Source organism: Salmo salar, chromosome 27 (assembly GCF_965601325.2).
Source record: "Salmo salar chromosome 27, fSalSal1, whole genome shotgun sequence".
Classification (NCBI taxonomy): domain Eukaryota; kingdom Metazoa; phylum Chordata; class Actinopteri; order Salmoniformes; family Salmonidae; genus Salmo; species Salmo salar.
In genome coordinates, this window is record NC_138317.1 from 13,705,452 (window position 1) to 13,718,353 (window position 12,902).

General features: G+C 41.1%; 1 long non-coding RNA gene across 1 annotated transcript; it reads right to left on the reverse strand.

Annotated features, from left to right (window-relative positions):
- Window positions 1-5,277: 5,277 nt before the first annotated feature.
- Window positions 5,278-6,275, reverse strand: LOC106588281 (uncharacterized). The gene is made up of 3 exons (XR_001324618.3): window positions 5,964-6,275; window positions 5,618-5,684; window positions 5,278-5,432 (listed from the first exon to the last, which is right to left on the reverse strand). It is a non-coding gene; the product is annotated as an uncharacterized LOC106588281 (long non-coding RNA).
- Window positions 6,276-12,902: the final 6,627 nt, after the last annotated feature.

Genomic DNA, 12,902 nt, shown 5'->3' on the forward strand with positions numbered 1-12,902 from the left:
TTGTAAATCAGTCAGTCGGAGGTCGCCTGTACTGTCGGCTACAAACAAGCCCATAGCCTCTGCTCTACCAGAGATCTGTAGCCTACAGATGTAATGATGAGATGCTCATGTCTCCACCCTAGCAATGGGAGTCGTTGTCCCAATGCGGGAAGGCAAAATAAGCACACAGAAACGCTTTGGTCTAATTTTGGTACGAGTGAAACCTCTCGCTTCACCTCTTCCTCTCTGGCTCTACTCATAGAGAACAGGCTACTCTGGCAATGGTGTTAATTTAATACAGTTAGATCAAAGCTGAATCAATGGGCGCATTCGAGCAGATCACTTTTGTCAAATTGGTGACCCAATGGTCACGTCTTCCAAAGTGTGTTGCATTATGGGGTTAAAAATTGTCCGACTTGCGACTACATGAGCTTTACAAAAAATATGTGATCAAAGGTCATTAAGTTTTGACTGCAGTCTACTGCAAATCTCTGCAGTTGCTCTTCACCAACTTTATCATGCATCCATTTTTAAATATATATTGTATTATTAACAGCAAATCAATTCAAAAAGTACATTGGGGAACAAGTATATATACACAGAATATACAAAGGACAATTGTGCTAGGCGGTACAATATCATTGTGCAGCCATCAGCTGCATAGAGTACCATAGTATGAGTCATAATACCCATAAAACCTAGCGGTCAAACAAGGAAATTGTTCCAATTGGTTTTTCCACCCTTCATTTTGCCCATAGGGGATTTTAGAAACACTTACAATAAGGGCTGTGTTTTGTTTAGGTGTAACAGTATAGCTTCCGTCCCTCTCCTCGCCCCAACCTGGGCTTGAACCAGGGACCCTCTGCACACATCAACAACTGACACCCACAAAGCATCGTTACCCATTGCCATTTCACATCGGTTATATAGGCTTACCCTGGCATAACATTTTGATAACCATGTAAATCTCTTTAGGACAAGGTGACTTTTATAAAGATATTTGCCTGTATTTATCCCCTAAAAATGAAATGCTAATTAGCTGCTAATGTGGCTATCATAAAGAACTACAAATGCCCTGATGATCTGGACGAGACAGCCGAATAGAGGCAAAGGTAAGAATCTCTGGATTAACTATCTAATGTTAGCTAAAGTTAGTCATTCATAAATTGGCTAATTTTTTTAAAATGGACAATTCTGTGAACTGTCTTGTGCAAGTTTTAAATTGACACAATACCTGTTAGCAAAGGTGTCAGCTAGAGATGACTACGGGATTCGTAGTCTTGCATTATGTCTACTTTGACGCTAATTAGCAATTTTGGATCTGAGCGTAGGTAGAGCTGAATATATTGATTAAAGTCACCTTGTCCGGGAGAGATTGACATGGTTATCAAAACATCATGCCAGGGTAAGCCTACATGAAACACATCCCTTATTTTTTTACATGGTTATCAAAACGTCACACCAGGGTAAGCTTACACGAAACACAGCCGTTAAATTCCCTATGGGAAAAATGAATGGTGTAAAAACGATTGGAATCATTTCCGTGTTTGACCGCTAGGTTTTGTGGGTATTATGACACCCCCACTGTGGGGCTCTATTGTCAACCAATCATTAGGGTGTTTTTGTTTGCTCACGCAAATGTGACCAAAGACAACTGTAACAGGAACTAACTTCGCATGATTCATCTATATAGTGGATATGTGAATGTGATATTTGAGTCTCTCACCAATTGGTAGTACAACGTACGCACATGTATTTATATATTTTTTTAAACACTACTAAGAAAAACGTATAAACAATGGCCGCAATGCCATGTTGCACTGAGCCTTGCTGTTGGAAAACCACATCAGTGTCCGACTTTCGGCTGTCACAGTAGCATCCCCCCGACTTCACTCCTGGACTTTCGTCTAAAGGTCTAGTCGTTAGCTTTTGCCTTACCATTCAAACGAGCCCACTGTCTGCAAGATCGAATCATAATAGTATTCTACATTACATAACCACATATTTGGTTATGCTATGTAGAATACTATTATATATAACAGAACTGAATATAATAGCGTAGTATTACTTTACTGTAAGACAAAAACGCCACCGCATTTTCCCCTCGTGTGGCCAAAATTCAACAGCGCGCGTCACTAGGCAAAATACACAGGTAAACTCATTTACAGTTTAACACAATCTGCTCTAAAACTCCTTCACTGTACATCATTAAAGACAACACTGAAGGCTACTTCGAAACAACAATGTACAACTCGAGAAGATCTAAATGCATATCTCCATGAAACTGATTGAGATCAAATGGTTGGTATGCACATGGATGTTTTACCGGTAAAACTTGTAGAATTATAATTCACGATTAACACGATTAAATGTGAAGGGAAGGAGACCACAAAAAAATGTTTGCGTAAAGAAACATATGCTCAGAACCTGAAATATCTGATCCAGAACTCCACCCACTCTTTGGTGCCTTTATTCAAGAGCAACAGCCCTTGTCACCCCACCACCCTTTAATTCCCTCACATTTTATGTATCGTCAGGAACCTGAGGTTTAAGGTCTAGAATGTAAAACATATTCTAAGGCATTTTATATACAAGGATTTGAGTTTCATAACCCCCCAATATATGTTTTTAAATGTGGAGGAGTCCAAGGCAGCAAACAGACTTGCTCTACCATTTGATATGCAAGGCAGAATATCCAGTTGAAACTGTAACAAAATGGCTGACCATGAACCACCCCAAGCATGGGGGCTTAAAGAGGACAGGCAGTAAGCCACACCATCTGTGCAATGTTGCTTTGCTCTCATAGACCAAAGTCCTTTGCACTCAGTCTTGCATCATATCAAGAATGTGGTGTTTTAAAAGCTATGCTTGCACTCTAATCTTTCATTATTGATCAAATGGGGATGGCGACTCAAAATGGAATGTCTGTTCGATGGTATTACTATAAATCTGTGTAGGCCTATTTTGTGTATTTGTCTTGGACAAATGTGTAGTCTTATGATGCAACATTGCAGGAAACATAATGTATTCTAAAACATGCACATTAGGCTCAAGCTCTATTGATTTAGTATGTCACATTATCATAAAGTATCCGCTAACCCATTGTAAAAAATAAAATAATAATGTTTATAGAATGATAAAGGATGAATGCAATACCTCAAGGTGACCACCAGAGGGACAACCCACACTGACCTCTGAGAGGAGTGAATATCCTGAGACTCCCTCACTAAGCTGATTTGTTCATCAAGTTACCAGAATGGAGTTTGATATCCAACGTGGCTCTGTCGCTACAAGCGATTTTTTTAGTGTCACTTATGGATCCACAGATATTGCACACCCAGTCATGAAATTGTTTAAGTCATTATTACTACACTCGGACTCCCGAGTGGTGCAGCGTTCTAAGGCACTCCATCTCAGTGCTAGAGGTGTCACTACAGACCCTGGTTCGATTCCAGGCTGTATGACAACCGGCCGTGATTGGGAGTCCCATAGGGCGGCGCACAATTGGCCCAACCACAACTCTGGTAACTGTACAGGAGGAAGTTATCCTCCAAAAAACAGTGTGCTGTACTATCAGTGTCCACAAGATGGCAGACGGCGCAAGGATGAAGTCAAAACCAGATAAAACTGGATATGTGTAATCACAATGCACAGACATTGCAACGCCTTGTATCCTGGTACATGTATTTTTAATTGCAAATCGCTAGAGGGTGCAATAATGCTTCAACCAACGAGTTTGTCTGCCTTGTCAACTTTGACTTTGAATAGAGGCTTAATAATGCTGTTATAACATTCACATAATGTTTACCACAACTTAGCAGTTATTCTAGCTACTGAAACAGTGTTTTTTTCTCTGCCATTGTACTTCTCATTGAGTACTTGTCAATAACCTTGATTGGTTAATATTCCAGCACTGATTAGGGCGGCTATACATGCTTTGTGACCCGAAAATATTCAGAAGTGCTAAAACTTTCAAGGTAGTAAGATGTCATAGACCTTTTGATTTATGTTCTGAAATGATCATTTCAGAAACATAAGAGGCCAGGGGTAAAATTCGAGGACTCATTGCTGGGGAATTCCATTCATGGTGGAACCCCAGTGATTCTCCTCCTTGACCCTGATAGTGGACTGTTCTCACATAGTTGCAGCGTTTCCTACAGTCCTTTGTCCGCCGGCAACGTTGTGACCTACTGCTGTTCATAGACGGCGGGGGTTGAGGTGAGATCAAACTAGAACAATGCTGAACACACACTGATGTATTCTCATGGATGACCTCAACAAGGGGCAGCTGCGACAATGACTCTCTCGGGTCCTCAATGGGTTGAAAATGGGATTAAAATGCATTGAGACACAAAGGAATAAGAGGCTACCACTGCATTTCCTCACCTACAAGTCTTGTCGTTGAGTTAATTGAATGTGTATGTTAAATCACAGGAGGTTAGTGGCACCTTAATTGGGAGGACAGGTAATGGCTGGAGCGGAATCAGTGGAATGGTATCAAACACATCAAAGACATGGTTTCCATTCCATTTGCTCCATTCCGGACGTTATTGTGAGCCGCCCTCCCCTCAGCAGCCTCCTGTGGTTAAAATATGAACGACCCTAAAACAATGTGATGGCACTTTTTAGCGTTCACACTGTGTATGACTTGTCCAGAGGATTTGCGAGCTGTTGTAATGTCGTTTTGTATTTTAAAACCACAAGTTATAATTGTTTCTTCAGCCAAACGGCAGCCCCGCCACGTTGCTATAAAGCTTTGGGATTGGGCTTGACAAATGTAATCACTCTCAAATGTATAGGTGGAGTATGAATGCAGGACTGACGGTCCATGACATTAACATAAGCATTTTAAGCATATTTTTTCCAGTAAATTTAAAAATGTACTTGTAAAAAATCCTCTGGACTTTTCATAACATGTCAAATTATTGTTCAATATGAAAACATATGACTACATTCCCAAAGCTGTAAAACATTCCCCTCCTAAATGAAACTACATGTGTAGTATATGTATACTATTTCGATCAACCCGATAAAAAAGGCAAATGATTTGCAAATAAAACTGATTTAAAGACTTGAATGGAAATGCAATGCAAAACACAGCAAACAAATGGGGGTGGAAATAAGCAAAAAGTTAAAAGAAGTTGAAATAGGCCTATACATTTTCAGAAACATTTTGTGGTGGGACTGCTTAACCTGAGGTGATGAATGAGAGTGCTGTCTTCCAAGTCTTTCCTTGTGTGGCATAACCAACGAAACATGAATGACTATTGTAGTAAGTTGTAGTGTATACTGACCAGTGGATGCACAGGGTCTTTTCCTGTGCCCAGGTTTCCCCGAGGCAAGAGCTTGGCTGCAATCAGGCCGTTTGAGTAGGCTTGGAACAGGCACGACTGGCTTAGACAGCTCACTAGAGTTGGTGCTACTGGGCTGCTCAGCAGAGACCGATTAAGAGTCTGTGCGGGAGAGATGTTAGCAAAGTTATCACCAGGCTTCAATTATCTCTATGACTGTGACATTTGTTAGCTAGCTAGCAGTCCAGAGCATTTAGACCCAGTGATATTCAAGGTGTGTAAATCCACTCACAGAACCCATCTCATTGTGATAACATAGGCAAGCCAAAACAGAACTCTTTCATTACTTGATAAATCTGTAGGTTTGGGCTCAGTGTGGAAGGAGAGCAGCAGGCTGGGTTTGTCCTCATGGTCCTGAAATAAGATGAAACTACAGTTTAACAAATAGCATTGATAGCCTAATTGTTGTCCTCTTAGGCCAGCTATGGTATATAGAGCAAGAGAAGGCCTCAAGCTGACACTGGTTAATGTAAGAAAATATATTTTGTAACAGATTGAATAACATTTCCATAAGAAAACAAATCTTAGAGAGGCAGGGAATGCGATGAGCTTTTTGTAAAAAAAGAACAACTGCAGTATCAGGTGCATTGGTGTAGAACAAACACACAACCAAACAAATTTAGCTTTACTCACCATTGTAGAAACTCAGATTTTTCTGGTTTCTTTGTCTGAAAACAGTTGAATGCTCTGATGTGCAGTATTACTGCACCTGAAGATGTTTACTGACTACAGCTAGTTCTAGTTACATGGTTACGCTAGTTACATGGCTACGCTAGTTACATGGTTACGCTAGTTACATGGCTACGCTAGTTACTTGGTTACGCTAGTTACATGGCTACTCTAGTTACATGGCTACGCTAGTTACATGGCTACGCTAGTTACATGGCTACGCTAGTTACATGGCTACGCTAGTTACATGGCATAGAAGTCCATTCGAGGATCCAATACCTAAATAAAGTCTGCGGCTTCAGTCAGATTCTCCACCTTTATCCCCAAGTGTGCACTTGGTACACTCCCCTTCATGAATTCAGCCGTTCGTGCACCAGCCCAAACTTTTAAATGCATGATGAGGAATGACCGAGTGCAGACTTCTGGCTGAATGGTAGATCATTGTAATATACAACCTGCATGCCACACCCCTCCCCATTGTAATGTATGATGACATTTCAAACAATGGCTGTATAAAATGCTCTGGTGCTTAAAAACAAAAAAGGAATGGTTGTGGATGGCGTGAGCCATCACAGGTGAGTTCAAAGCTCTTTTACTCGACTCACCCTGAATAGAAACACCAACCCAGCAGAAAACACCAATTTGCATCAGCTTGACCACTGATTTACTACTGTAATTTTACAATGTGCCAGACAGTTCTCAAAGAGGTACTACATCTCCCCACAAAAGGTCCCCACATGGTCCCTTTACGTGAGCCTGGTATCAGCTGATTAGTAGTTACAATTTGACAGTCCTTAGTGTTACTGTTTTGAGTGGTTCCATGTCTTGTATCCCATGTGAAGAGATCTGTGTGAAGGATCTTAAATCAAGTCAGAAATGAGCAGCGGTCAAGGAGATGGCCTTGTCCCTGGAGGTGTGCCATTGTGTAAAATGCACCACTATTACCATAATTCATGAAGAGAGGGATTTCTGTACCGCACAGACTGTCTTCGAATCATTCTAGCGTAACGTACAGTATACAGTATGGTGAGTATAGAGGTGTTCTATATGTACAATTTGATGGTGACTCAGTCCTTTCAGACTGTCTGTGTGTCCTTTAACTCTTCCAAGTCCCGTCAGCAGTTAGACTGGCCAGGACTACCGCAATCTGTAGAACCATTTTCAAACCTAAATCAAGAGTTAGGCCTAACTTCTGACATATGGAACTCTAACTAACTCATAACAGTGAGTCAACATGCCTTTGATTTAATTTGTCTGGCTACGGCTCATGATTTGGCAATGGCCATTTATCCCCGGTGTAGGGCAACGTGCCAAGGGCAACATGCCAACGACATGCATTCACCATTACACAGATGGCATACCCCCAAAGAGGAAAACATCTTGACCAGCCAAGTGATGTCATTGTCTATACAGGCGCTCTTGCTGTGAATGAACACTGCCATTCATTATATCACAGATAGAGGAAGTGGAGTGATTGTCTGGCACAGTTATGGGGTTTGTGTGTAGCCAGGCATGTGTGTGTTATGTAGGAAGGTGAGCTATAAAAAGGACTGCCTGAAACCTTTTAGGGTTTTTCATTTTCTCACGCAAAACAGCACAAAATTGTGGGAAAAGCTGCATAGCACAATATAATGGTACAGCCAGGGTTGGGGATTACAAAAAAACGATAACTGTAATCCGTTACGTTACCAGCCAAAATATTGTAATCAGATTACAGATGCTTTTGAAAAACTAGATGAAGTACTTTGAGGATTACTTTTAATTTCAGAAGGATGTTTGCGAGAAAGAAAAATCCTTGACACTTCTCTGTTATTCTCAATGACATCCAAAAATAGCATTGAAAAAAGGCGCAAATTTAAGTTTGTTCCACCTGAGTGAGTCTGACCACAAGTCAGAGACCACTATGATGACACACCAAATGGGTTTGATGGACTGTGGGAAATTAGCAGGAATAGGCTTTTGTAAGCTACAGTCCAAGCTATGACTTCCAATGGGGCGACTGCTGTTGGCATCCAAAGATTATCCAACTTGAATAAACGCTTGGAGGTAAGGATGACAGCAGTGGTGTGGTCTAGGGTGATACGGATATCACTTATTATTGATATCTACATAGCGCATTGATGTCAATCACACTGCTGCTCTGTCAGTTAGCTATTTGCGCCTTACGGATTGTGGGTTTTGTGGATGGCTGTTCACAAATCTAAATGTGTATTCTAACCCAATAATGGTTGAATTCAAGAAGTTTAAGCTGCCTATCAATCATTGTTTTTGAAACCATTGGACAGCCAGTGAAAAATGCGCTGCACAGGATCCCAGCCTATGGAATACAAGTGGGGCTGTTATTACTCAATCTAATTCATGCTGATACATTTTTTAAATCCATAGGCCTAATGGACATGTGTTCAAACTCACACACTTTTGATAGACTTAAAGGGGCAATCTGTAGTTGCTACATCCATTTTTGGACTTATAAATTATATATATGTGTATGTCACGTCCTGACCAGTAAAAGGGGTTATTTGTTATTGTAGTTTGGTCAGGGCGTGGCAGAGGGTGTTTGTTTTGTGTGTTTTTGGGTTATGTTCTATGTTAGTCTATTTCTATGTTTATTCTAGGTTGTCTATGTCTAGGTTGGAAGTGTTTGGGATTGGTCTCTAATTGGAGACAGCTGTATCTCGTTGCCTCTGATTAGAGACTATATTTAAGTAGGGGTTTTTTCTCATTGTGTTTGTGGGTGGTTATTTTCTGTTCAGTGTTTCGTGTACCTGACAGTACTGTTTGGCTGTCGTGGTTTTGTTTAGTGTTCTAAATAAAGTGAATTATGAGCACTCAACCCGCTGCGCCTTGGTCTACTCCCTTCGACGGCTGTTACAGTGTATATATTTCCATTGATTCTTGAGGAATATAACTTAGAAATGCCTCATGAGCTTAGTTCAACTGTCACACTCCACGAGAACCTAAAATATAAGCTTGTTTTTCTCCATTGTTTGTAAATGTAAACAAACACGGTATAGCCTCATAACATGGTTAAAACAATCATTTTGATTTCATGGATGGTCAGTCCTTGCATCCATAGCTTTGTCTATTAATCTGTGAGCGGTTACATTTCTCCAGGCCCATCCCTCAGTTTTTTACCAAAACAGAGGCGGGCCGACCGTTTTGTTTGTTTCATCTGTGGATTTGCCCTTTAAACAGCTGCACATTATCAAGATATCAAAGTGTCACCAACAAAAAGTTAAACAATAGGCCTATAGCAAATGCAGCACATGGCATTCATTTTTCACATGTAAATGGAATTTTTTCAGTAATGCTCAAAGCATGTCATTCCACGAGCGCAGCATTTATTTTTCAACTCGAATCAATGAGCTCAATCAGTCCTCCATGACAACAAAATCCTAAACAACAGAGTAGGGCTGGATAATAAGTCCTTAGTTTATGGGTTATGCTCAGATAAAACAATTTGGCTAATCTATACTTCCATATTTCCAAGTCCTATTCTTGAAGATCAAGGGGTATAACATTTATTGGAATGACTGGAATTCTGATAGACTGGTTTTTAATATAAAGATATAATTTAATCATATTATATGTAGTAGAAACCGATGGGTTAGAAGAAGCCTACATAACCAACTAATAAAGTAAAATGTAACATCCGTATATGGCCAGATATGTAAACTTTAGTATTGCTTTATCCTGCAATTGGTAACATACATTTTTGTCTTCTTCTAATGCATTAAAGGGAAAGTAATCTAAAAGTAACGGAATGTAATCCGATTACGTTGCTGAGTTTGGGTAAACCAAAAGTTATGTTTCTGATTACAATTTTGGACAAGTAACTAGTGACTGTAATGGATTACATTTACAAAGTAACCTACCCAACCCCGGCTACAGCACAATGTATGGTGCAACTTTATTTCATGATGCTCGCGGTGGCAATTCTTTTGTGAACAACAGTTGAACAGTTGTGACTCTCACCGTTCATCATTCCCCCTCCTCGTCTTATGATGTAATAATTGTATGATCTCCCTAAATTAGCCCCCATCCACTAGTCTTACAGAGATCATGTCCCTGACCTACCATAGGGAGGGCAAGAATGTGGCAAGCTTTCATTCCCTGATCCTTGTAGTGGTCACCGAAGGGAGCAAATAATGTAAGGGTACATGCCTTACGGCCCAGCCCGGCCAGTGGGGGATATGGACCTTGAAGGTCTGCCTTGTGGGTAACTTGGAATGTTCTCAGTGTAAGGTCAAATTATAGGCTATGATGGGGGATAGCCAACTGTCATGTAGGTCTACGTGCACATCTTGGTAAAAGCATAGTTTGTGGTCCGTTGATTACTGTCTCACTGACCGACTCCTGAACTCTGCTTGACTTGTGCTGGCATTCAATCAAATCAGTACTGAAATGTTGTTAAAACTGCACCACAAATACAACTGCGTCTGTAGACATTGTCCAAGCAGTTATAACAAAATCAGAGTTACAATGTCATTACCTATCCAACTATCATGTAAACTAACTAGGTTTGTGGACAGTGGGACCTTTGCAGAATATACAGTGCCTTCGGAAAGTATTCAGACCCCTTGACTTTTTCCACATTTTGTTACGTTACTGCCTCATTCTAAAATTGATTAAATAGATTTTTCCCTCATCAATCTACACACAGTACCCCATAATGACAAAGCAAAAACAGGTTTTTAGACATTTCTGCTAAAAAACTGAAATATTACATTTACATAAGTATTCAGACCCTTTACTCAGTGCTATGTTGAAGCACCTTTGGCAGCGATTACAGCATCAAGTCTTATTGGGTATGACGCTACAAGCTTGGCACACCTGTATTTGGGGAGTTTCTCCCATTCTTCTCTGCAGATTCTCTCAATCTTTGTCAGCTTGGATGGGGAGTGTCGCTGCACAGCTATTTCCAGGTCTCTCCAGAGATGTTAGATAGAGTTCAAGTCCAAGGCTCTGGCTGGCCCACTCAAGGACATTCAGAGACTTGTCCCAAAGCCACTCCTGCGTTGTCTTGGCTGTGTGCTTAGGGTCGTTGTCCTGTTGGAAGGTGAACCTTTGCCCCACTCTGAGGTCCTGAGCGCTCTGGAGCAGGTTTTCATCAAGGATCTCTCTGTACTTTGCTCAGTTCATCTTTGCTTCGATCCTGACTAGTCTCCCAGTCCCTGCCGCTGAAAAACATCCCCACAGTATGATGCTGCCACCAACATGATTCACCGTGGGGATGGTGCCAGGCTTCCTCCAGACGTGAGGCTTGGCATTCAGGCCAAAGAGTTCAATCTTGGTTTCATCAGATCAGAAAATCTTGTTTCTCATGGTCTGCGAGTCTTAAGGTGCCTTTTGGCAAACTCCAAGCGGGCTGTCATGTGCCTTTTACTGAGGAGTGGCTTCGGTCTGGTCACTCTACCATAAAGGCCTGATTGGTGGAAGGCTGCAGAGATGGTTGTCCTTCTGGAAGGTTCTCCCATTTCCACAGAGGAATTCTAGAGCTCCGTCAGAGTGACCATTGCATTCCTAGTCACCTCCCTGATCAAGGCCCTTCTCCCCTGATTTCTCAGTTTGGCCGGACGGCCAGCTCTAGGAAGAGTCTTGGTGGTTCTAAACTTCTTCCATTTAAGAATGATGGAGGCCACTGTTCTTGGGGACCTTCAATGCTGCACACAATCCACAATTCAACAAAGCTCAACAGACAATTCCTTCGACCTCATGGCTTGGTTTTTGCTCTGACATGAGCTGTCAACTGTGGGACCTTTATATAGACAGGTGTGTGGCTTTTCAAATCATGTCCAATCAATTAAGTTTACCACAGGTGGACTCTAATCAAGTTGTAGAAACATCTCAAGTATAATCAATGGTAACAGGACGCACCTGAGCTCAATTTCGAGTCTCATAGCAAAGGGTCTGAATACTTACACTACCGTTCAAAAGTTTGGGGTCACTTAGAAATGTCCTTGTTTTTGAAAGAAAAGCTCTTTTTTGTCCATTAAAATAACATCAAATTGATCAGAAATACAGTGTAGACATTGTTAATGTTGTAAATTACTATTGTAGCTGGAAACGGCAGATTTTCTATGGAATATCTACATAGGCGTACAGAGGCCCATTGTCAGCAACCATCACTCCTGTGTTCCAATGGCACGTTGTATTAGCTAATCCAAGTTTATCATTTTAAAAGGCTAATTGATCATTAGAAAACCCTTTTGCAATTATGTTAGCACAGCTGAAAACTGTTGTTCTGGTTAAAGAAGCAACAAATCTGGCCTTCTTTAGCGTAGTTGAGTATCTGGAGCATCAGCATTTGTGGGTTACATTACAGGCTCAAAATGGCCATAAACAAAGAACTTTCTTCTGAAACTGGTCAGTCTATTCTTGTTCTGAGAAATGAAGGCTATTCTATATGAGAAATTGCCAAGAAACTGAAGATCTCGTACAACGCTGTGTACTACTCCCTTCACAGAACAGCGGAAACTAGCCTAACCAGAATAGAAAGAGGAGTGGGAGGCCCCAGTGCACAACTGAGCAAGAGGACAAGTCCTCAACTGGCAGCTTCATTGAATAGTACCCGCAAAACACCAGTCTCAACGTCAACAGTGAAGAGGCGACTCCGGGATGCTGGCCTTCTAAACCTAAACCCTTGTCATTATGGGGTATTGTGTGTGTGGATTGCTGAGGCAAAAAAAATATTCAATACATTTTAGAATAAGGCTGTAACGTAACAGAATGTGGAAAAAGTCTAGGGGTCTGAATACTTTCCGAAGGCACTGTATTTGCACGTCTTTACTTTCACTGATTTAATGGGGTGAAATACCAAACACCCTCAAAGTAAGGGTACAAAATGAATCAGACTTTAAAGTGAAGGCATTCATTTGTGTGCAATTGTCTCGGCAGCAGCAA